This window comes from Saccopteryx bilineata, chromosome 2 (assembly GCF_036850765.1).
Source record: "Saccopteryx bilineata isolate mSacBil1 chromosome 2, mSacBil1_pri_phased_curated, whole genome shotgun sequence".
NCBI lineage: Eukaryota > Metazoa > Chordata > Mammalia > Chiroptera > Emballonuridae > Saccopteryx > Saccopteryx bilineata.
Window position 1 is genome coordinate 156,507,602 of NC_089491.1, and position 26,636 is coordinate 156,534,237.

The 26,636-nt window shown below is 41.3% G+C and overlaps 1 non-coding gene across 1 annotated transcript; it reads left to right on the forward strand.

Annotated features, from left to right (window-relative positions):
* Window positions 1-20,519: 20,519 nt before the first annotated feature.
* Window positions 20,520-20,595, forward strand: TRNAT-UGU (transfer RNA threonine (anticodon UGU)). The gene has a single exon. It is a non-coding gene; the product is annotated as a tRNA-Thr (tRNA).
* Window positions 20,596-26,636: the final 6,041 nt, after the last annotated feature.

Genomic DNA, 26,636 nt, shown 5'->3' on the forward strand with positions numbered 1-26,636 from the left:
AATAATGGTTGGAAACTTTTTTAACCTGGGAAAAGAAACAGACATTCAGGTGCAGGAAGCACAGAGAGTTCCAAACAAGTTAAACCCAAAGAAACCCCACACCAAGATACACTGTAATTAAAATGGCAAAAATTAAAAAGACAATCTTTTTTTTTTTCTGAAGCTGGAAACGGGGAGAGACAGTCAGACAGACTCCCGCATGCGCCCAACCAGGATCCACCCGGCACACCCACCAGGGGCCAAGCTCTGCCCACCAGGGGGCGTCGCTCTGCCATGACCAGAGCCACTCTAGTGCCTGGGGCAGAGGCCAAGGAGCCATCCCCAGCACCCGGGCCATCTTTGCTCCAATGGAGCCTTGGCTGCGGGAGGGAAGAGAGAGACAGAGAGGAAGGGGGGGGGGGTGGAGAAGCAAATGGGCGCTTCTCCTGTGTGCCCTGGCCGGGAATCGAACCCGGATCCCCCGCACACCAGGCTGATGCTCTACCACTGAGCCAACCGGCCAGGGCCAATTTTTTTTTTTTAATTTATTCATTTTAGAGAGGAGAGGGAGAAACAGAGAGGAGAGACAGAGAGAGAAGTAGGGGAGGAGCTGGAAGCATCAACTCCCATATGTGCCTTGACCAGGCAAGCCCTGGGTTTCGAACCGGCGACCTCAGCATTTCCAGGTCGACGCTTTATCCACTGCGCCACCACAGATCAGGCTCCTCCCCTCTTCTTTCTCCCTTCTCTCTGTCTCTATCTCTCTCCTCTCTAAAATGAATAATAATAAAAAAGAAATTAAATCTACACATAGGAAACAATTCTTTTGTTTTTGGTTGGTATAAAGCCAGTATACAAGGCCAGGGCCACCGTCACAGCCGCCTGGCCCATGCAGGTTCGCACTGGATTCGGACAGTCGGTAAAGAAACAATGGAGCCAAAAACTAGTGGGCCATCATCTTTAATCCTAGCTTGCACCCGGCAGGCAAGTAAAAACACACACGGGGCTCCAAAACCCACTTACATTCAGTGCTCACAAAGCTACTGACTTATCCGAGTTTCCTAGAATCAAAGGTTTCTAGCTCACCAGACTTATTCACCTCTGTTCCTCATCTCCTTCCTTCTCCCTGCACAAACTCTGCACAAACTGGCTTCTCACTCAACACTCCGTCATCTTGGCTGCTTCTTCTGGCCTCCTCCGCATGGCCTTTCTCTGCTCTCCTCTCTGCTCTCTCTTCTAATATTAATCTCAGGAACCAAGAGAGCAAGCTCCTGTTCTGTCCCCATTTTATAGTGTAGAAATCAAAACCTTTAATCCAATATGCAAAATAGGGAAGTCTCTAATATAAAGTCACTTATCTGAGGCATGATGGGATTGCACCACCCCACATCAAAAAGGGTGGGAAAGGCTTAGTCCTAAAACCAAGCCCCAGGCTACAAGGATCCTGCCTGCCCACAGCCCGCCCCCAACACACTTTAGTATCACCTGGGCGATGGCTTCCACATGGGCAGCGCCATCTTTAACAAAGTGAGCATAATATATTTTATCTGCCCAACAGTTGGGAATTTTAAAAAAAGAAAATTTGGCTTTAGGATTAGAATACAGAGGATTTTTGACTCAACAAACAGGCCTCCACCACTGTCTATACAGGCAAAAAGAGATATTAACACCCAGCCACTTGATCCTTAGTCTAGTCATATACACGGAAGTATACAAGTTTCATCTAGAATTTTCAGAAAGTGACCAAAGAGAGAGGTGCCTGTGTGGGACACCCTTTACCTGGACATTTGCAACTAGCTGAGCTGTGGTCTTCAAACTATGAATGTCCCCAAGGCAGGGACTGCCTTACTCATCCCTGAGTACTGAACAGTATAAATTAGTTTTAGGACTTTAGGTTCTGGAGTCAGATAATGGCAGATTCCAGTTCCTGCTTTACCTCTTGTATAATTTTAGGCAAGTTACTTAACTACTTTGTGTCTCAGTTTCCCAACCTGAAAAACAAGATTTATTAGTTTCCTACCATATATGGTGGTTGGAAGATTAAGATAAAGCATATAAAGTGCCTAACACATAGCACTTCTGGGGCAGCTGTGTCAGGCTTGCTCGCTGGTGTACCAGCTGCAAGCACTTTGCTTGATTTGTGTGTAAATGCCTGGCAGAGGCATGTGTGCATGGCCTATATAAGGTTATGGGTGCTTGGCTCCAGAGAGATGGGGGATTGTGGATGGCGGATTGTCTGCTCGCCACTGTGAGGGGCCATTCTTGCTGTTTGAGTGCCTGAGAAGTGGTTTTCCCCTGCCTGTGTGCTTATCCGCCATTGTGAGGTTCTATTAAACAAACAGCCTAAGCTTTTTGGCTCCGCAGTTTCTTTACCATCTGCCCGAATCCAATGTGAACCTGCCTGGTCTTGACCATGGGCAGTATAGCACTCAATCAATGTTAGTTTCCACTGTTAGCTGTGGGGCAGCTGTGTTAGGCTTGCTTGTGGGGTTACCAGCTGTAAGCACTCTGCCTGGTTGGTATGTGAGTGCATGGCTGCGCCATGTGTGCGTAGCCTATGTAAGGCTGTGGGTGCTTCCTCTGGGCGCGATTCTCCCAGATCGCTCTCCCTCCACCGTGAGGTGCGGTTTTCCTTGCTCTCTTGCCCTAACTGCAGGTAGCAGATTTTCCTTTATTAGCTTTTTCCTTTTTGTTATTTGCTTGCTGGTCTTTGTGAGCCTCCAATAAACGGGTATGGCCCGACACTTTCTGGCTCTGCAGTTTCTCTACTCTCTGCCCACATCCAGTGTGGACCTGCCTGGCCTCATCAGCATTACATTAGCCCATCATCTTAGGGAAAGAGGGGTTCAAAGCATCTGTCAAATTACCTGGCAGGATGCCACTATGAAGACCACGGTTTTATGCTCATATCTATTCTGAGCCTTCAGCAAGTTTCTGTTTTTCTCTCCTAGGAAAGAATTGAATAATGGTAGTTTCCTATGTAGCCACAACAGGAGGATAAATTCATTTGAAATGCACATATGAGAATAGAAACTGATGTACAGCCAGTACCAAAAAAGAGCAGATGTAATTCACAAAGAATAAGTAAAAAGTTTAGGACTATGCTTCATAGGGGAAAAAGTTGATAACTACTAAATTGAGCCCTTTCCCAGCTAGGGGGGCTTTGAAACAGAGTTTCTGGTCCAAGAATAACCCTCTGACCCAATATGAGGAATAACACAGAATGACTAATATTAAAAGACTGCATTCAGTCTCCTGAAAGCCATTTAGAATTGGAAAGCACTACATAGAAATGTTTATTATTGGCTGCAAGCCCTTTGCCTGATTAGTGTGTGAGTGCATGGCAGCTCTACCTGTGTACAGCCTGTAGAAGGCTGAGGGTGCTTGCGCTCAGGGGGACTGTGGATGGCAGATTGCCTGCCCGCCACTGTGAGGGGCCATTTTGCTGTTTGTCTGAGAGGCCGTTTCCCCTGCCTGTGTGCTTGTCCGTCACTGTAAGACTTCATTAAACAGAATGGCCCAATGCTTTTCTGGCTCTGCAGTTTCTCTACTGTCTGCCCGAATCCAATGTGGACCTGCCTGGCCTCAGCCCCCAGCATTACAGGGGTGAAATCAGAATCCTATAACTCAACACCTAACTAATTCTGTGTCTTCTCCCAGTCTGACTTCAAACTATTGCTAATTATTGGGTAGGAGGTTTGATCAGGTAAAAAGAAGCTATACTGAACTAAAGGCCCCAATGGTTCATTCTGTTTTCAGCAATAACTACAGAGTACTACATGGAAGTCTTTGTAGAAAATGCAGACCCACCCTGTGGGGAAAACAGCTGTGTTAGGCTAGCTTGTTGGTTTACTGGGTGCAAGCACTTTGGCTGATTGGTGCATGAGCAGGAGGCAGCACCACGTGTGTGGTCTATGTAAGGCTGTGGTGCTAACCCTCCATAGCGATTCTCCTAGATCACTTTCTTGCCAACCATCAGGTGCAGATTTCCTGCTCCCTTGCCTTCACTGTGAAAAGCAGGCTTTCCTTTGTCTATTAGCTCTTTCCCTTTTTCGTTTATTCTCTCACATAAAGTAGCGAGCCTCCAATAAACCGGTATGGCCTGGCGCTTTCTGCCTCCGCAGTTCCTCTACTGCAGTGGTCCCCAAACCCCAGGCCATGGATTGGTACCTCAGAGAAAGAATAACTTACATTTTTTCATTTTATTTATATTTAAGTCTGAACGATATATATATATATATATATATTTTGTTTTTCCAAAGCCAGAAACGGGGAGGCAGTCAGACACACTCCCGCATGCGCCCGACCTGGATCCACCCGGCACGCCCACCAGGGGGTGATGCTCTGCCCATCCGGGGCATCACTCTGTTGCGACCAGAGCCACTCTAACACCTGAGGCAGAGGCCAGAGAGCCATCCTCAATGCCCGGGCCAACTTTGCTCCAATGGAGCCTCGGCTGCGGGAGGGGAAGAGAGAGACAGAGAGGAAGGAGAGGGGGAGGATAGGAGAAGCAGATGGGCGCTCTTCCTGTGTGCCCTGGCCAGGAATCAAACCCGGGACTCCTGCACGCCAGGCCGACCCTCTACCACTGAGCCAACCATCCAGGGCCTGATGTTTTATTTTTTAAAAATGACCAAATTCCCTCTGTTACATCCGTCTAAGACTCACTCTTGACACTTGTCTCAGTCACATGATACATTTATCTGTCCCACCCTAAAGGCCGGTCCGTGAAAATATTTTCTGACATTAAACCGGTCCGTGGCCCAAAAAAGGTTGGGGACCACTGCTCTACTGTGTGCCTGAATTCCGTGAAAACCTGCCTGACCTCAACCACCAGCAGTACACACCCTCAGGGCTCTGACCTATACAACATTCTTCCAGTGACCTGAACAAGGACATATATAATGCAAATACCATGGGCCAGTGGACATCTTTGTGAAATTCTGGTGGAAGGCCCAGTATGTAACCTACTTTGTTAAAACTTTTATAATCAAGATAAAGACTTTAAATCAGTGGCACCTAAGAAGCATGTTAAGTGAATAAACTAGGTGTTCCCTTCATACTTAATTTCAAGGCTGCTGTATAAATTTTCCTACTGAGGAGTTCTCCATTGGAGTTTCCCTCCTTCCTTCTTTTTCGCACTTCCTCCTTTCCACAAATGCAGTTGACCTTTGAACAGTGAGGATTCAGGGGTACTGATCTCAGGCACATAACGACAGTTGGCCCTCCTGCATACATGGATTCCCAACTGAGGGACTGACCCTTGAACAACACAAATTAGAAATGTGTGAGTCAATTGAAAAAGTCGAGATGATGTCAGAGTAATGGCGGGGTAGGAAGCGATACCGATAAATCTCCCCCAAAACTCAACAAGATCTTCAACCAGAAACAGAAAGACCTATACTTGGAGCCTCCAGATGCTTCGCAATACACCCGAAGGTATGGTCGAGTGAAAAATTGGCTAAATATATAACCAAACCCCGAAGGAAATAGGGAGTAAGAAATGCTCTGCCTTCCTCACTAACCTAAACAGGGCGGCTTTCTCTGGTAACTGTGAATATAGAAACTGAGGCGGGCAAAGGGGGTGAATAGATCCAGGCCACGGCACAAACGGCCGAACCAGGCTGTGGCATGGAGATCCAAGCCGAGGAAAAACTGATCCTGTGGCAACCTGGGCAATACAAGCTAACACTTGCGCCAAACCCAGACAAAGAAAGACAAGCGGGGCAGCCATTTTACCTGATCTCCTGGTCGGCACGCGCAGTTAGTGGGCGAGAGATTTCTTCCTAAGCCCCAGGAGTAGGTGCCCGTGTTACCCCACAGAGAGGCAGTCAGAGGCCTTTCTGTGGGCCGAAAGCAGAATCTCTGGACAGCCCCAGCGCCCTGGGAAAGCCTCGCATGGGAGGGAGCGAGAACTAATTCCAATGGTGGAAATTTTCCGTGCTGGTGGGGGTTTCACTCAGAGGGAAACGCGGCCGGCCTCATATCCTGGTCTGCGTGCACAGATAGTGAGCGAGAGATTCCTCCGAGTGCCTCGGCAGTGCGCGCCCATGTTATCGCACAGAGGGGCAGAGTCAGGGGCCTTTGTGTGGGCCAAAGCGGAATCTTGGGCCGCCCCAGCGCTTTGCAAAAGCCGCGCACGGGGACGGAGCGAGAGCCAATTCCAACGCTGCAACTTTTCCATGCGGTTGGGGGTTTCACTCAGAGCGTGAGACTGCTGGCCGGATATCCTGGTCTGCGTGCGCAGATAGTGAGCCAGAGTTTCCTCCAAGCGCCCCGGAAGTGGGTGCCTGCCTGTGTTACCGGACAGAGTGGCAGAGCCAGAGGTCTTTGAGTGGGCGGAAACCCCGCCTGATTATGCTAGCAGCTCTGACTGACTAAGCCTTACCCAGAGCCCTGTGCTGAGTGGAAATAGAGTGGGGAGTTGCCAGCTCTTTGAGCCTCTTACTATCCAGGCAGAGGCAGCAGCAACCCCATAGCTGAATTATCAGGCTACTAATTGAGGAAGGAAAGACTAGGAGAAAGGCTCCAGGAACACGGACTCTCTCACTGTCGGAGCCTATAAATGCTAATGAGCCTCGACTGCCAACAAGACTAAAGCACAATACATGACATTGCCATAGAGACTTATCAACGGCAAACCTCTACTTGAGCGTGCCAAAGGGGCAGAACCCGGGGTACAGAGTCACCGACCAGGAAGAGGGAGAGAAAAGAAAAAGCAAGAAGATAACCTCTCAAAATCAAGAATAATCTGCAGACTTTATAACCTATCACATTTTATTATATTTGTTCGTTTGTTTCTCTTATCTTCATTCTTGATATTTTTTTTCCTCCTCCAATTTGGTCATTTAACTCCCTACCGGTCTTACTCTCTCCTCTCCTTGAACTACACTACCCATAAGTGCTACATCTCCCATTATCTTTTCTCTCCTCTTCCTTTCTCTCTATGAGGGTTGCACTCCAAAACCCTTAACTCTCTCTCTCTCTCTCTCTCCTCTTTTTTCTTTTATCTTCTTTTAGTGGTTCCCTCTTTTTTTCTCTCTCTCTTTCTTTTCTCCCTCTATATTAGTTTCTTCCTTTCTCCTTTACATCTCCTCTCATTCAAACCTCAATAACAAACAAATTATCTTATCTAGGACTCAAACTTATGTTTGTGGAATTTTGGGGTTTTTTTACTTCACCTTTTTAACTCACTAGCAGTGCTCCCATCCCTGGCTCTCCATTTTATCTAGTTCTTGTTCCACTAAATACAATAGTAATTTTTTAATTTGTCCCCCCATTTTTCTATTATCCTCTTATTCCTCTCATCATAACTCTTAGACAACCAACACCTAAAAGCAAATCATTTTATTCTTGACCCAAATTTTTTTCTTATTTGCTTTTTGTGGGTCCATACCCCCTTCTTTTTTCTTTCTTTTTTTATTGCCCCTTTATTACTTTTCCCCAATTCAGGCCCTCCATTACAAGCATTGTTTGTTATAATTCACAGTTCACCACAAGATTTTCTCAAGAAAGAGGGGAGAGGAGAGGAGAGGAAAAAAGGAGAGGGGGAATAATTTCATTTTTTTAAAATTTTTATTTTATTTTATTTTTCTTTATTTCATTATTATTATTTTTTTAAAAACAACTCTTCGATTTTTTATTTTTTTAACTTTTTATTCTTTATTAAATCTCGTTAATACTATCAACAAAACCACCCTCAGGTGCCATGAAGGAAGAGAAAATCGAATATCATGGATACAAAAGAAAGAGAGGTAACACAGCTAGATGAGGAAAAATCTATGGAGAAAAAATTTAATATATTGGAAACCTTGGAGCTAAATGACAGAGAATTCAAGATAGAAATCCTAAAAATCCTCCGAGATATACAAGAAAACACAGAAAGGCAATATAGGGAGATCAGAAAACAACTCAATGAACACAAAGAATATATTACCAAGGAAACTGAAACTATAAAAACAAATCAAACAGAAATGAAAAACTCAATTCACGAGCTGAAAAACAAGGTAACAAGCTTAGCTAACAGAAAAGCCCAGATTGAAGATAGGATTAGTGAAATAGAAGACAAACAACTTGAGGAACAACAGAGAGAAGAAGAAAGAGACTCAAAAATTTAAAAAAATGAGATAGCCCTCCAAGAATTATCTGACTCCCTCAAAAAGAATAACATAAGAATAATAGGTATATCAGAGGGAGAAGAGAGAGAAAATGGAATGGAGAACATACTCAAGCAAATAATAGATGAGAACTTCCCAAGCCTGTGGAAAGAACTAAAGCCTCAAGTTCAAGAAGCAAACAGAACTCCGAGTTTTCTTAACCCCAACAAACCTACTCCAAGGCTTATCATAATGAAATTGACACAAACCAACAGCAAAGAAAAAATTCTCAAGGCAGCCAGGGAAAAGAAGAATACAACATATAAAGGAAGGCCCATTAGATTTTCTATCATTTGTTTTTGTTTGTTTGTGTTCCATACTTCTTTCCTCTGTTGCTACCTTTTTTAAGTCAAGTGTTTTTGTGGTGGTTTTTTTAAGGGTGGTTACCATTAAGTAATGAAAAGGGTACCTACCATATTCATTGTAGTACCCTATCTTATAAGTATTTCTGCACTTCATCATCCTTTGCTACTGTTAATCTCCATCCTCTCCCCCCTTTTTTTCCTTTGTTGTCACAGTTTAAGTTTGGTTTTATTGTGTTCTTGGTGGAGCTGTTACTTGTGGTGTTGTTTTCTTTTGTTCTTTGAATCTGGTTGGAAAACCCCCTTTAGTATTTCTGGGAGTGGGGGCTTTCTGTTGATAAATTCTCTCATCTTTTCTGTATTTGTGAATGTTTTTATATCTCCTTCATACTTGAAGGATAGCTTTGATGGGTATAGTATTCTTGGCTGAAAGTTCCTCTCTTTCAGGGCTTTAAATATTGGGGTCCACTCTCTTCTAGCTTGTAGAGTTTCTGCTGAGAAATCTGATGATAATCTAATAGGCCTTCCTTTATATGTTGTACTCTTCTTTTCCCTGGCTGCCTTGAGAATTTTTTCTTTGTCATTGGTTTGTGTCATCTTTATTATGATGTGCCTTGGAGTGGGTTTGTTGGGGTTAAGAAAACTTGGTGTTCTGTTTGCTTCTTGAATTTGAGGCTTTAGTTCCTTCCACAGGCTTGGGAAGTTCTCGTCTATTATTTGTTTGAGTATATTCTCCATTCCATTTTCTTTCTCTTCTCCCTCTGATATACCTATTATTCTTATGTTATTCTTTCTGATGGAGTCAGACAATTCCTGTAGGGCTTTCTTGTTTTTTATTATTTTTGAGTCTCTTTCTTCTTCTCTCTGTTGTTCCTCAAGTTGTTTGTCTTCTATTTCACTAATCCTATCTTCAATCTGGGCTTTTCTGTTAGCTAAGCTTGTTACCTCGTTTTTCAGCTCGTGAATTGAGTTTTTCATTTCTGTTTGATTTGTTTTTATAGTTTCAATTTCCTTGGTAATATATTCTTTGTGTTCATTGAGTTGTTTTCTGATCTCCCTATATTGCCTTTCTGTGTTTTCTTGTATATCTCTGAGTATTTTTAAGATTTCTATTTTAAATTCTCTGTCATTTAGCTCCAAGGCTTCCAATATGTTAAGTCTTTTCTCCATAGATTTTTCCACATCTATTTGTGTTACCTCTCTTTCTTTTGTATCCATAATATTCGATTTCCTCTTTCTTATCGGCATCTGAGGGTGGTCTTATTGATAGCACTAATTAGAATTAATAAAGAGTAAAAAGAAAAAAAAAAAAAGGTAAACACCCTACAAAAAAAAAAAACAGTAATAATTTATTATTTCCCCCTTTTTTTTTCTCTTCTCTTTCCCTCCTCTCCCCTCCTCAGGGAAATATCGTGCCTATAATGGAGGGCCTGATTTGTGGTGAAGAGTTCAAGGGGCAAAAAAAAAGGGAGTAGGGACCTACTAAATGCAAAAAAAAAAAAAAAAAAAGGAAGAAAATCTTAGACAAGCATAAGATGATTTGCTTATAAGTGATGGTCAACTAAGAGATATAATGAGAGGGATAAGAGGGAACCAGAAAAAAGGACCAAAAAAGAATAATAAAGAAGAAAAAATAAAAATAATAAGTAAAAATCTGTTGTATTAAGTGGAGCGAAGACTAAATACAATGGAGACCTTGGGTTGGGAGGACCCAAAATGCCACAAAAATAAACAAACAAGAAAAAAAAAAAAAAACAAAAGCAAAAAAGAGAAATAAAGCCAAAAAAAAGCCTTGAGTCCCAAATTAACTAATTTGTTCGTGATTGAGGATTATATGGGAGGAAAGTAAAATGAGACAAGAAAAAATGAATAGAAAGGAAAAAATAAGAAAAAGAGAAAAACGAAGGAAGAAATAAAATAGGAAGAGAAAAAAACAAAATAAAGCAAGACAAAAAAAAAAAAAACAAAAGAGGAGAGAGTGAGAGTTAAGTGTTTTGGAGTATAACCTTAAAGGAGGGTGAGGATGAAGAAGAAAAATAAAATGCAACACTCATGGGTAGTGTAGTTCAAGAAAGGGGAAGCATAAGATGGGCAGAGAATAGAAGGACCAAGGTGGAGGAAATAAAGGCAAAAAGATAGAAGAAACAAACAACAACAACAACAAAAAAAAAATTAGTGGATCAAGTTGTAAAGTCTGTGGGTTTTTCTTGATTTTGAGAGGTTAACTTCTTCCTTTTTCTTTTCTCTCCCTCTTCCTGGTCGGTGACTCTGTACCCCAGGCTCTGCCCCTGTGTCACTCTTAGGTAGGGATTTGCAGTTGATGGGATTCTATGGCAATGTCATATAATTGGCTTTAGTCTTGCTGGAAGTAAAGGCTTGTTGGTGTTTGCAGGGTCCAACGATGAGAGAGTTTGCTTTCCTGGATTCTCTCTCCTAGTCCCCCCTTTCTGAATTAGCAGCCTGGTGATCCAGCTATAAGGCTGCAACTGCTTCTGCCTGGGGAGTAAGAGGCTCAAAGAGCTGGGAAATCCCCACTCTATCCCCACTCAGTGCAAGGCTTTGGGAAAGGCTCTGAGAGTCAGGGCCTCCAGTGTAATCAGGCGGGGGTGGGAGTCAATTGTTGTCAAGGTGACTGTTCAGCGCCTATTATTTAGTTGGACCTCTCAACCCAGGCTTTCCACACTTTGTAGCCTGTTTTTGCAGGGAAGAAGAGGCACTAGTCTCTGCTTACGACTAGTGTAGTATAGACCTTATTATCTGCCAAGTCCTTCTTGTTAGCGTTTATCCCTGAATATGGAGGCTCTATCAATCAGAAGTTGCCCCCGCCCCTTTAGCGAGAGGCACTAGAAAATATCACGCCTCTTGTCTTGGATCGCTGAACTGAGAGAGATCTTATCAATTAGAACCGAGGGTGCGCAGATTTCATGGGTTAAGCTAATTTCAGTGATCGGGTCGCAGCTGTGCTTCCGAAGGTATTTTAGGCTGCCTGCGCGCGCCCCTCCCCCAACGCTTGATTGTTAGCTTGAATGGCTGGGTGAGGTGCCCCGCCCACGGAGAGAATCTCCCAAGCCTCTCCCGCTCGCCCCGCCGCTGGCGGCTGCAGGCACAGGATAATGGAGCCCCCTGGGTGTGCGGGCCAGCAGGGCGCCCTGGGCGCGTGGAATGTCCAAGGCACGCGCGCGAATGGGGCGCTCTGGGCACCGGTGGCCGGGGACCCCCACTCGCAGTGTGCGGGCCGCTGGGAACGTCAGCGGTGCTCAACCGGACGGGTCGCGTGCGCGGCTGCTCGCGGCAGCGGCTCGCGGGGGCTCACGGTTCCCAAGTATATGGGCTGACTCACCACAGGCGCACTTCCTTGCGGTTTGAAAGAACGTCCCTGTGGTAGATTCCTCCACACCCTCGTCTCTCAGATTCAAGTGATAACAGTCCTTTCGCTATCAGTTTGTGTGGAACTCCGGAATGCTCCGAGGATAAATTTTTCTGTTTCTAGTTGATAAATTTGTTGTGATTTAGGGGAGAGCTGTCAGACGCGCTGCTCACGGCGCCATTTCCGTGACGTCACCAAGGCCCATTAGATTATCATCAGATTTCTCAGCAGAAACTCTACAAACTAGAAGAGAGTGGACCCCAATATTTAAAGTCCTGAAAGAGAGGAACTTTCAGCCACGAATACTATACCCATCAAAGCTATCCTTCAAATATGAAGGAGAAATAAAAACATTCACAGATACAGAAAAGATGAGGGAATTTATCATCAGAAAACCCCCACTCCAGGAATTCCTAAAGGGGGTTCTCCAATCAGATACAAAGAACAAAAAAAAAAACAGAGCCACAAGTAAAAGCTCCAAGAAGAACACAATAAAACCAAATTTAAACTGTGACAACAACAGAAAGAAAGAGGGGGAGAAGATGGAGATTAACAGTAGCAAAGGACGATGGAGTGCAAAAGTACTCACAAAATAGTTCGCTACAATGAACAGGGTAGGGACCCTTTTCATTACTCAAAGGTAACCACCATTGAAAAAACCACCACAGAAGCTCATGAGATAAAAAAGATAGCAACAGAGGAAAGATGTATGGAATACAACCAAATAAAAACAAAAGATAAAAAAACGAAAGAGAAGGATCAAACAAGACACAAAACTAACAGAAAGCAAGATATAAAATGGCAATAGGGAACTCACAAGTGTCAATAATTACACTAAATGTAAACGGATTAAACTCACCAATAAAAAGGCACAGAGTAGCAGAATGTATTAAAAAAGAAAATCCAACTGTTTGCTGCCTACAGGAAATTCATCTAAGTAACAAGGATAAAAACAAATTCAAAGTGAAAGGCTGGAAAACAATACTCCAAGCAAATAACATCCAAAAAAAAGCAGGTGTAGCAATACTCATATAGGATAATGCTGACTACAAGACAGGAAAAGTACTCAGAGACAAAAATGGTCATTTCATAATGGCTAAGGGGACACTGAATCAAGAAGACATAACAATTATTAATATATATGCACCAAACCAAGGAGCACCAAAATATATAAGACAGCTACTTATTGATCTTAAAACAAAAACTGACAAAAATACAATCATACTTGGAGACCTCAATACACCGCTGACGGCTCTAGATCGGTCATCCAAACAGAGAATCAACAAAGACATAGTGGCCTTAAACAAAACACTAGAGCACCTGGATATGATAGACATCTACAGGACATTTCATCCCAAAGTGACAGAGTATACATTTTTCTTCAGTGTACATGGATCATTCTCAAGAATTGACCATATGTTGGGCCACAAAAACAACATCAGCAAGTTCAAAAAAATTGAAGTTGTACCAAGCATATTTTCTGATCATAAAGCCTTGAAACTAGAATTCAACTGCAAAAAAGAGGAAAAAAATCCCACAAAAAAGTGGAAACTAAACAACATACTTTTAAAAAATGAATGGGTCAAAGAAGAAATAAGTGCAGAGATCAAAAGATATATACAGACTAATGAAAATGACAATACGACATATCAGAATCTATGGGATGCAGCAAAAGCAGTGATAAGAGGGAAGTTCATATCACTTCAGGCATATATGAACAAACAAGAGAGAGCCCAAGTGAACCACTTAACTTTACACCTTAAGGAACTAGAAAAAGAAGAACAAAGAAAACCCAAAACCAGCCGAAGAAAGGAGATAATAAAAATCAGAGCAGAAATAAATGAAATAGAGAACAGAAAAACTATAGAAAAAATTAATAGAACAAGGAGCTGGTTCTTTGAAAAGATCAACAAAATTGACAAACCCTTGGCAAGACTTACCAAGGAAAAAAGAGAAAGAACTCATATAAACAAAATCCAAAATGAAAGAGGAGAAATCTCCACGGACACCGTAGATATACAAAGAATTATTGTAGAATACTATGAAAAACTTTATGCCACTAAATTCAACAACCAAGAAGAAATGGATAAATTCCTAGAAAAATACAACCTTCCTAGACTGAGTCAAGAAGAAGCAGAAAGCCTAAACAGACCTATTAGTAGAGAAGAAATAGAAAAAACCATTAAAAACCTCCCCAAAAATAAAAGTCCAGACCCTGACGGCTATACCAGCGAATTTTCTCAAACATTCAAAGAAGACTTGGTTCCTATTCTACTCAAAGTCTTCCAAAAAATTGAAGAAGAAGCAATACTTCCAAACACATTTTATGAGGTCAACATAACCCTCATACCAAAACCAGGCAAGGATGGCACAAAAAAAGAAAACTACAGACCAATATCTCTAATGAATACAGATGCTAAAATACTAAACAAAATACTAGCAAATCGAATACAACAACATATTAAAAAGATAATACATCATGATCAAGTGGGATTCATCCCAGAATCTCAAGGATGGTTCAACATACGTAAAACGGTTAACGTAATACACCATATCAACAAAACAAAGAACAACAACCACATGATCTTATCAATAGACGCAGAAAAGGCTTTCGATAAAATACAACACAATTTTATGTTTAAGACTCTCAACAAAATGGGTATAGAAGGAAAATATCTCAACATGATAAAGGTCATATATAATAAACCATCAACTAACATCATATTAAATGGCACTAAACTGAAGGCTTTCCCCCTTAAATCAGGAACAAGACAGGGTTGTCCACTCTCTCCACTCTTATTTAATGTGGTACTAGAGGCTCTAGCCAGAGCAATCAGACAAGACAAAGAAATAAAAGGCATCCATATTGGAAAAGAAGAAGTAAAGGTATCACTTTTTGCAGATGATATGATCCTATACATCGAAAACCCCAAAGAATCCACAAAAAGACTACTAGAAACAATAAGCCAATACAGTAAGGTCGCAGGATTCAAAATTAACATACAAAAGTCAATAGCCTTTCTATATGCCAACAATGAAACAATTCAGAACGAACTCAAAAGAATAATCCCCTTCACGATTGCAACAAAAAAAATAAAATACTTAGGAATAAACATAACAAAGAATGTAAAGGACTTATATAATGAAAACTATAAACCCTTGTTAAGGGAAATCGAAAAAGATATAATGAGATGGAAGAATATACCTTGTTCTTGGCTAGGAAGAATAAATATAATCAAGATGGCTATATTACCCAAAGCAATATACAAATTTAATGCAATTCCCATCAAACTTCCAAATACGTTTTTTAAAGAAATAGAGCAAAAAATCATCAGATTTATATGGAACTATAAAAAACCCCGAATAGCCAAAGCAATCCTAAAGAAAAAGAATGAAGCTGGGGGCATTACAATACCTGACTTCAAACTCTATTATAGGGCCACGACAATCAAAACAGCATGGTATTGGCAGAAAAATAGACACTCAGACCAATGGAACAGAATAGAAAGTCCAGAAATAAAACCACATATATATTGTCAAATAATTTTTGATAAAGGGGCCAACAACACACAATGGAGAAAAGAAAGCCTCTTCAATAAATGGTGCTGGGAAAACTGGAAAGCCACATGCAAAAGAATGAAACTGGACTACAGTCTCTCCCCCTATACAAAAATTAACTCAAAATGGATCAAAGATCTAAACATAAGACCTGAAACAATAAAGTACATAGAAGAAGACATAGGTACTCAACTCATGGACCTGGGTTTTAAAGAGCATTTTATGAATTTGACTCCACAGGCAAGAGAAGTGAAGGCAAAAATTAATGAATGGGACTACATCAGACTAAGAAGTTTTTGCTCAGCAAGAGAAACTGATAACAAAATAAACAGACAGCCAACTAAATGGGAAATTATATTTTCAAACAACAGCTCAGATAAGGGCCTAATATCCAAAATATACAAAGAACTCATAAAACTCAACAACAAACAAACAAACAATCCAATAAAAAAATGGGAAGAGGATATGAACAGACACTTCTCCTAGGAAGAAATACAAATGGCCAACAGATATATGAAAAAGTGCTCATCTTCTTTAGCTATTAGAGAAATGCAAATCAAAACTGCAATGAGATACCACCTCATACCTGTTCGATTAGCTATTATTAGCAAGACAGGTAATAGCAAATGTTGGAGAGGCTGTGGAGGAAAAGGAACCCTCATACACTGTTGGTGAGAATGTAAAGTAGTACAACCATTATGGAAGAAAGTATGGTGGTTCCTCAAAAAACTGAAAATAGAACTACCTTATGACCCAGCAATCCCTCTACTGGATATATACCCCCAAAACTCAGAAACATTGATACGTAAAGACACATGCAGCCCCATGTTTATTGCAGCATTGTTCACAGTGGCCAGGACATGGAAACAACCAAAAAGCCCATCAATAGATGACTGGATAAAGAAGATGTGGCACATATACACTATGGAATACTACTCAGCCATAAGAAATGATGACATCGGAACATTTACAGCAAAATGGTGGGATCTTGATAACATGATATGAAGCTAAATAAGTAAATCAGAAAAAACCAAGAACTGCATTATTCCATACGTAGGTGGGACATAAAAGTGAAACTAAGAGACATTGATAAGAGTGTGGTGGATATGGGGGGGAGGGCGGAATGGGAGAGGGAAAGGGGGAGGGGGAGGGGCACAGGGAGGACAAGATAGAAGGTGACAGAGGACAATCTGACTTTCGGTGATGGGTATGCAACATAGTTGAACGACAAGATAACCTGGACTTGTTATCTTTGAATATATGTATCCTGATTTATTGATGTCACCTCATTAAAAAAATAAAATTATTAAAAAAAAAAGAAAAAGAAAAAGTCTTGTATTAAGTAGATTCATGCAACACAAATCTGTGTTGTTCAAGGGTGAACTATACATATAAGACATGTCTAATATCCTAGAAGGGCTCACAATCTAATGAATGAAAGGAGATACTTATTCCTTCATGGAGATTTAAAATACTGTAGCATTTCCAGAAGCACAAATACTTTAGGAGACTGGAAGTCCAGAGGGACCAGCCACATTGTACCCAAGTCACCGTAAAATAAAACAGAAAGCTCAATGCCATGAGAGTGGTATGAACAATTAGGACAAGGATCCTTGAAGGGGAAGAAACTTCTTCTGATAGAGGTGACAAGGAAAATGCAGAGGGTGGATTTTCCTGGGTTTAGGGAAGCAGAGGATTTTGGTAGATAAAGATGGCATGAATTAATGATCTATTCTAGATTAGAGGCTTTCAATGAGTAGATCCTGGGCCTGCAACACTGGTAACACCTAGAAACTTGTTAGAAATGCAAATTCCAGGGTCTGCCCTTGGACCTGCTGAACCAGAAATGAGTCTTAACCGCCTGTGTTTAGCATCCATGTGATTCTGACACATACTCTGGTTTAAGAATCAGTGATCTAGATTTAAGCCTCTCAACATGGGGTCAAAAATTGGGATTAAAAAAATACATCTTTATTTTTACTAACCTATAACTAAAATTCAGCATTTTCTTCCATTGCAGATGTAGGCAATAAACTACTATGATAATATAAGGATCGATGCTAGATCTTGCTATTTATAAATGCATTAAAGAGCACATATAATATCACAGATTTTTATAACAGTATTTCAGTATAATTGATTTCCTTGGTAATTCTGTATATATAATTGTACGCATTAGTAAACATTCTGAGAAAATGTCCATCAACTTCACAGGTTGCCAAAGAGATCCCTTTGTCAGAAGCTGTTAAAAACCCCTAAACTAGAAGGATTCTAGACAACGAAAATTGAGCAAAGGCTAAGAGGTGAGAAAATACAGGGAAGGGCAAGCATTCCATTTTGACTGATGTGAGGAAACAATAGAAGAGAAAAAAGAACAAAAGTCTGAATTTGATTATCAGAACTACACTTTTCTCAGCAGATTCTGGGGAGCTACTTAATCGGGATTTTTTAATAGGTGGCAAAGGGTCAGAGCAGGAGAAACCTAACCAAATCAGGACTTATATAAAAGTATAAAGGATGGACTGGAATACAAACAAACAGAAGGAGAGACTAAATTTCTAACCCAGGCTTGACTAATAAACAAAGGGACAATGACAACAAAAGGAAGAATTGAAAAAGAGAGTGTTCCAAGGATTGAACCCTGAGTATGACAGAGGGGAATCAAAGATGACTGCAACATTTTAAGTCAGGGTCTCTGGAACAGGAGTTACACCAAGAAAACATCAGGGCAGACAAGCAGGGCGAGGAAAGTGCTAAGCTGCCTATGGGACATCCATGTGAGAACACTCAGTACTTATTTATGGCATTGTACTAACCGTCAGGAATTAGTGACTCTCAGTTACTCCAAACAAAGTAAGCCCTCTTTGATAATTTTGAAAGGGGACATGAGTCTCAGAACAAACCAAAAAATTCTCAGTAAAGAAGCAGCAGTGAGATTCCAGTCATTTGTGAATGGTTCTGAGTCAGTAGAAGCTCACCATATACTCACCAGATGAGGAAAGAGTTTGGAATTTCTTGGTCAAAATTCAATGCAGATGACAGTAGTTTCTGACTCATCTCCTGAACCAAATCTTGCCCAAATACCTGTCTCTACAAGAGCGGTCATTAAAGCCCCAAATTTTAACACTAAAAATGGTCAGTTTTAGAACGCCAGCACCGCTCAGCTTTCCTCTGCATAAGTCATCTAGGACAGAAAGGAAGCCACAGCTCAGGAGCTGTTTTAGTGCTGCCCTCTACCGGCCACTTCCAATTTACTCTCATTCCCCATCTTTTTACTGCCACATGGAAGATTTTGTGATTGTGCTGCTTTTGATAAAGCCCCTCTAGAAAGTTCAGACCCCAAGAAGGTCCAAAAAACTTTATCAGAAATCGACCAACTCCAAAAACAAAATAAAACAATACCAAAATGGTAACAATGTCAGTAGGAAACTACAGCATTGTCTAACATAGTGAATTTTTGACACTCCTTAAATATTTAACTATAGATAATTAAGACAAAGGATTCTTTCTTTCAATGTGATGTATATGAAGTGATAACAAATAAACAGAATAGGCAAAGATATTAGGAAAATCAAAAATTGTGCCCATAGAATGGAATAAAGAAATAAAAGCCTTGAAAATATGTATATTTAAATTTTAAGGCCTGACCTGTGGTGGCACAGTGGATAAAGCGCCGACCTGGAAATGCTGAGGTCGCCGGTTCGAAACCCTGGGCTTGCCTGGTCAAGGCACATATGGGAGTTGATGCTTCCAGCTCCTCCCCCCCCCCTTCTCTCTCTCTGTCTCTCCCTCTCCTCTCTAAAATGAATAAAAATAAATAAATTTTAAACTGATTACCTTTATTAGGTAGCATACAGAAAGTGATTTTCATAGTAAGCTAATAAACACTTATTTTTCAAATACATCTCAAAACTAGAAAATAGAAGACTGGTTACATTTTGCCGTTCTTTCCATTATTGCCTTCCTATGTAATCAATGTATATGGATGATAAATATAAGTCACCATCACCATCTGATCAGATATACAATTAAAGAGGTCTTTGTAGATAATGAAAGGACATAGTTATGTTCCTTTATTATTTTTTTAATTCAGTGAGAGAAGGGGAGGCAGAGACAGACTTCCATATGCATCCAAACCAGGATCCACCTGGCAAGCCCTCTTGGGGATGATGCTCTGCCCATCTGGGGTGTTGCCATTGCTCAGTAACTGGGCTCATCTTAGTGCCTGAGGCAGAGGCCATGGAGCCATCCTCAGCACCCAGGGCCAACTCGCTCCAATTGAGCCTTGGCTGCGGGAGAAGAGAAGAGAGAGAGAAAGAGAGAAGTGATGGGGGGAGGGGTAGAGAAGCAGATGGGTGCTTCTCCTGTGTGCCCTGACCAGGAATTGAACCCAGGACATCCACATGCCGGGCTGATGCTCTACCACTGAGCCAACCGGCCAGGCTCACTTCTTTTTTCCTATCACATAAGGAACAGAAAAAAGAAGAAAATATAACTTTATACTGACCTGTAACTGAGATGTCAGTTGTCCTTCTCCCCTCTGGTGAAGTCCTTTGCCTTCCTAACACCTCAAAAAAAATCTAATCAAGAAAGGTTTACATTGCAACCTCTCAACTAATATCCTGAAAGATCTCCCCTTGGGCATTTTTCTCCTGCTTGAGCACTAAGGGTCTATTCTATCAGGCAGTGTACAGTGGCTCCTCTCTCTCTATTACATCCAGTAAATCCTTTCTCTCCCCTCCCCTCTCTACCACAGTTCTTCCTCCAGGGCAGCAAAAGAAAAACCCTGCAGATTACCACACCAACTCTACTCTCAGTATCTTCTCCAAGTATTTCTCCCAAATATTTAATACTTTCCCGAAGAAGAATTTTATTGGCAGCTTAGTAGTTGACAATTTTTCAATATTGTTATAATTCTCTCTCATAGGTAGTTGAAGTTTGACAATTCTATACAATTTTTTTTGGAGGCTAGGAACCTCTTTAGCTGCTGTAGGCCCTCCTTTGCTGGAAGTTACTTCCCTGAGCACAGACAGGAAGCTTCTCTTCCTTCTGAGTATCACCCACTCCTTTTAAAAACTAAGCAAGACTGTAGAGGATCAGCTTTGGAGGATCAGTTTTGGTTTTAAAGCTAAAATATTTAAAAAAATACATAAAGAGGCCCTGGCCAGTTGGCTCAGTGGTAGAGCATTGGCCTTGTGTGCAGGAGTCCCGGGTTCAATTCCCAGCCAGGGCACACAGGAGAAGCGCCTATCTGCTTCTCCACCCCTCCCGCTCTCCTTCCTCTCTGTCTCTCTCTTCCCCTCCCGCAGCCAAGGCTCCATTGGAGCAAAGATGGCCCAGGCACTGAGGATGGCTCTGTGGCCTCTGCCTCAGCTGCTAGAATGGCTCTGGTTGCAACAGAGCAACGCCCCAGATGGGCGGAGCATTGCCCCCTGGTGGGCATGCCGGTGGATCCCAGTCGGGCACATGCGGGAGTGTGTCTGACTGCCTCCCCGTTTCCAACTTCAGAAAAATACAAAAAATATATATATAAAGAACCACCTTCTCAAGCTTTCCAAGGACAACTGCACTTGCTAAGCCAGAAGGTTACAAATACATGTCTCATAAACTAACTGGCCTTGTTACTGAAAAGCACAGTTGAGAACGTTAAGCAAATAAGTCATTGTGTCTGCATTAATGATTTACTGTGGAACTGTATGACTCCAAATCAGGTTAGCCATAAACAATTTGGTCAAAAAGATGCCTAGCATGTCCAGACAATGTCAAAGGGAGTGTAAAATGAGATCACACGTGTTTATTAATATCCATTAAAAAAAAAACTTCAAGTCTCTCACCCTGCTTAACGCAGAATATCTAGAATCTTGACAATTCCTCTTCTCATTATTTCTGGCCATCAGGACATGAACCCAGTTGTGCTGCATCAGCCACAGGTCTGTCTCCTCACCAGTCCTTGCTCTCTACGCACAGGCTGCCCACCAGTCTGCTGCAAACCACCCCCTGGCATTCCAGGATTTCATCTCGCCCAGCTGCCACTGCCTACTCTGTTCTTCTTTTGCCCCAGCAACAGAGACACTTTTTAAAGTTATCTGGTGTCAGTGCTCAGCCTAACTGGGATCTTTGGCAGAGACTTCTCTTGAAAGAAGTTCAGGAAAATGGAAGAAGGCATTGCAACACCAAAAATACCTCCACGTTGTGAGGGATGCAGCTACTTGCAACCCAGATGCCCCTCCATGTCTCTCATAAGAAGTGACCCTCCAACTGCGCTTCTTGTGTTTGGAGTACAGGAGTATTTCCCAGAGGTACAAAAACAGAGACCATTTTAATGAAATCAATTTCAAATCCTCACCCTCCATGTGCATTGTTTCCCAAAATGAGTCTCTGTGAAGGTGACTTAAGAAAGTTAAGCTATTTCTTTCTATTTCCTCCTTTAATAACTGCCCTCTGCCACATAAAAACAATCTCACTTTTCACCCATAAGTTTACATGGTATATAAGGCAACAATTTGCATAAGTTTCTAGTGTTTCTGCAGGTCTTGAGAGGGAGGCACTAACTGCCTTTAATTCTAGACTGTCTTTCAAGGATGTTTATATCCTTGTAAACATGCTTGGAATACAGTGTCTCCCTCTATCTGGAGCAAAGAGCAGATATGTTTAGTTATGGGTTGACGTCCTAATTCCCAGTACCTCAGGATGTGACCTTATTTGGAAAGAGGGTTGTTGCAGTGGTCCTTAGTTAGTATGAGTTCATATTGGAGTAGAATGGGCCTGGTGTCTTTATAAGGAGACAGCCATGTGAAGACAGAGATACACAAGGAGAACACCATGTGATGGCAAAGGTAGAGGCTGGGGCTGTGCAACTGCGTGTCAAGGAACACCAAAAATTGCCAGCAAACCATCAGAAGCTAGGAAGGGAAGGAAAGATTCCCCTTCAGGTTTCGGAAACAAGATGGCCCTGCCAACATTTTGACTCATACTTCTAGCCTACCGAACCTTGAGAGACAATAAATTTCTGTTGTTTAAGCCACTCAATTTGTGATACTTTGTTATGGCAGCCCTAGGGAACTTAGGGTCCAGAATAATAATGACTCCCACAAACAAACGGAAGACATGCTTGCTCACCATTATAAAACATTTGGGTTTCCTGAGCTTTCCTGAAATGCAACCGATTGCATGAGCATGCATCCATCTGGGTCCATTCACACTGGAACGAATGTAAAAATAGTGATATTATGCTGTTCTTGCTGGAATTACTATCTTGTGTCCTCTGACTACATACATGAAACTGTGGCAGGCTAAGTTGTAAAATCTTAGACAGTTCACAGTTTTTAACATGAGGTATTACTACAGGATATAAAAATCTCTGCCCACCCGCCTGACCGGGCAGTGGTGCGAGTGGACAGAGTGTTGACCTGGGACACTGAGGACCCAGGTTCAAAACCCGAGGTTGCTAGTTTGAGTGTGGGCTCATCCAGCTTGAGCGCAGGGTTGCCAACTTGAGTGTGGGATCATAGACATGACCCCATGGTCGCTGGCTTGAGCCCAAAGGTCGCTAGCTTGAGCCCAATGTTGCTGGCTTGTGCCCCCGGTTAAGTCACATATGAGAAAGCAGTCAATGCACAATTAAAGTGCTACAACTACAAGTTGATGCTTCTCATCTCTCTCCCTTCCTGTCTCTGTCCCTGTTTGTCCCTCTCTCTCCCTCTCAATCTCTAAAAAAAAAATCTCTGCCCACCAAACAAACATTTAAACAATTTCTTTAGTCCAGTCACTATAAACACTGTACCTATTCATTTCATTGAAAGATATATTTCAAACAAAATTTCTAATATATGCCACTTGGTCATTAAACTCTTAGAGCTCCATGAAACAGAAAGAATATATAGTATATATAGTATAAACTTAATATTGTATATATTATATGTATATTATGTATATAATGCTGAGAAGTATTTAATAGGATGATCAATAAGACTTTTAAGCAAAAAATTCATATTACAATAAAATTCTATGGGAGAAGTAGAATATAATTCAAGGAACAAGAAGAGTGATAAAATTTTTCCAATTGTTACAAAGCTCAAGGTAATTTTAAATATGGAAAATGGTGGCTATCAAGTTTCTATTGTACCAATTTTTTTTGGATACATTGAAAAGAACAACTAATATTTAAATTTTACACGTCAATATAATATATGATAAGGTATATAAAACATATCTTCTGAAACTTTAAATATAATGATGATAATTTTAGATTTTTAAAAAGAAAGTCCACCCAAAATTGGTGGGGAGGTATGCAAGTAAAAGAAGTTTGAAGAATATTCATTGCCTTTCTACTTAAAGTTTTCTTAGCCTCTGGACTGCCCAGAGCTTACCTCACTACCAGGACCAACCAAGAAGGCCCCATATTTGTCTTGGTTGACTGTTGTAATACCACCCTTAGCATAAATTATGTTAAATCATTGTTAAATGGATGCTGAATACAAGAAAAAGTCGTTCATATACTCTATCTGCTTCTGCTTTGGGAACCTCTCTAACACTGGCCTACTCTGGGGTGACTGAGACTAAGATCAAAGAGTTGAAGGGTGCCCTGCACTGCCATATCTTGTGAGATGAAAAATAAATCTACACTTAATCCAGAAGTTTGATCAGCTAAGTCATTATACATCTCAGATCAAATGAGGCATCAGATTTTCAAATGTAACTGGCTCCTGGAATTTCTCTACAATTTTTAAGACCAACAAAAGCAGAATGCACCCCCTAGGGACAAAGTTAGTCAAAGTCCTGGTGAACATCTTTCTTTGCTAGATCAATATCAAGTGCCATCCTACATTTTCCTGCTATTGCCACTTCATGTCTAAGCAATTCTTGTTCAGAGGCACCTTGTTCAGAATGTTGCCTCTCATGACTCTCTCTGAGGTAAGCCGTCACTCAGAATCCTATCCCCAGGTTCTGACATTAGGTAGGGGACTACTGACATGGGAACCCATTTGCGTCTCTCCATTTTGTAGCATTGGTATTTTACACGTGGTTTTAAATTTGAAGTATCCCTGAAACAGACTTTATCAAAACCAGATAGAAAGAATACGCAAACAAGTCAAAATACGTGGATTAATGAAGACTTATGGATTTCCATGATATCTTTTTTGTTTGTTTGTTTTTTTGTTTTTTCTGAGAGAGAAACAGGAACATTGAGCTGCTCCTGTATGTGCCCTGACCAGGGAATTGAACTGGCAACCTTCACACTCCAGAACAACACTCCAACCGACCGAGCTATCCAGCCAGGGTGGATTTCCATGATATCAAGAGAAATCTCAAAAAGGCAGAAGTGCACATCAAGCCTAGTTTTTCTGATGTATTTCCTCTGGAGAAGCAGCTTAGAATTATTCAGGCAAAAGGCCATGAAATAATTGTATTGGTAACAGAAACCTGGTAGAAAAAGTAGAGGGAATTGTTAAACTCTACCTACAGGACTTTCTCAGAGAGTCACGAGGCATATTTTTTTCTTTCTCACTTACATGGGAACAAAATCTATTTTGTTAAACATTTACATAAAGGATAACAAAATCAGAAGTTAGTACATTGTTTTTTGTTTGTTTTAGGTGAGAGGAGGGGAGACAGGGAGGCAGACTCCTACATGTACCCTGACCAAGATCCACCCAGCAACCCCATTTAGGTCTGATGCTTGAGTACTGAGCTAATTTTAGTGCCTGATGCTGATGCACTCCAAGGGAGTCATCCTCAAGTGCCCAGGGCCACACTCAAACCAATCAAGCCACTTGCTATGGGAGGGGAAGAGAAAGAGAAGGGGAGAGGAAGGTGGGGAGAAGCAGATGGTTGCTTTTCCTGTGTGCCCAGAGCAGGAATCGAACCCAGGATGTTCATATGCCAGGCCAATGTTCTATCCACTAAGCCACTGGGCAGGGCAATGCATTGTTTTTATACAGATGAATTACCACAAATAGACTAAAAATGTTTTACTTAATATTAAAAATTGTAGTAAAAATATAATTGGAAAGATTTTAATTCTGAGTAACTTTTCTTGCCAAATAATAAACTAAACACATATTGGACTGTAATTGGCAAAATGTCTTGGGTGCTCCTGAAATAGATGAGTTTAATTGTGGTCACCCCATTAGTGACTGAACTTTCCTACTCTGTGTATTCCTCTGTTGCTTCCTGAAAAAGACTAACTAGTTGTAAAACCATCAAAATAAATACTTTCAGCCTGACCAGGTAGTGGCACAGTGAATAGAGAATCAGCCTAGGAAAACTGAGGACCCAGGTTCAAAACCCTGAAGTTGCTGACTTGAGCAAGGGCTCATCTGGCTTGACCATGGAATCATAGACATGATCCCAAGGTCGCTGGTTTGAGCAAGGGGTCACTGGCCCGGCTGGGGCCTCCCAGTCAAGGCACATATGAGAAAGCAATTAACCACCAAGGTGCTGCAAATGAAGATTTGATGCTTCTTATCTCTCTCCCTTCCTGTCTGTCCCTGTATGTCCTGGCTCTTTGGGGCATGGGAAAGAAATAATTAAAGTGAACTTGGTAAGGAAAATATTAGAAACTAAGGAAGAGAGGGAGGAAGCTGTGGGAAGAAAGGCATAAAGAAAAGAAAAAGTGGGGGGAAATAGTCAATAGTAAGTAAGAGCAGAGGTGGATTTAACAGTGGGTGCACCGGGCGCACACCCTGGGCCCCGACTTCTGAAGGGCCCTGCAAAACCCTAACTTTACACTTTTTTTTAATGACACCAAGTTTGGTTTCATATGTGCAATTTTAACATTAATAGTACATAATACTTTTTCTTTATTTAAAAATATGGGTAACATGTATTTTTATTTTCTCTTTTTTTAAAGGGGTCCAATATTTTCTTCTGTGCCTGGGGCCTCAATCGATCTTAATCTGCCTCTAAGAGAGAAGATTCATCATGAAGAATAAGGGAAGGTCATAATATTGATCTAAAAGTGTCTTGTGGCAAGGGGAAAAAATGGTGGCTTTATTAGGGCAAAATTTAAGAGGCAAAAATCCTCATAAATTAATACACTAAAAAAATATTTCTGGAGTCTCTGGAAGATGCTAAGGGAACGAACTCTTTATTTTTGTAAGTGTAATAAGAATCAAGCATTTAGCCAAGCACCCCTGTATGAACTGTTCTTCCACGTAACCAAACAGGTGAAGTTTCTCCATTTCGCCATTTTAAGCTAGGTAATGACAGATATTAGCTGCCTCCTAATAAAATGCACAACACTTCTACTAGAAAACTAAACTAAATGAAACT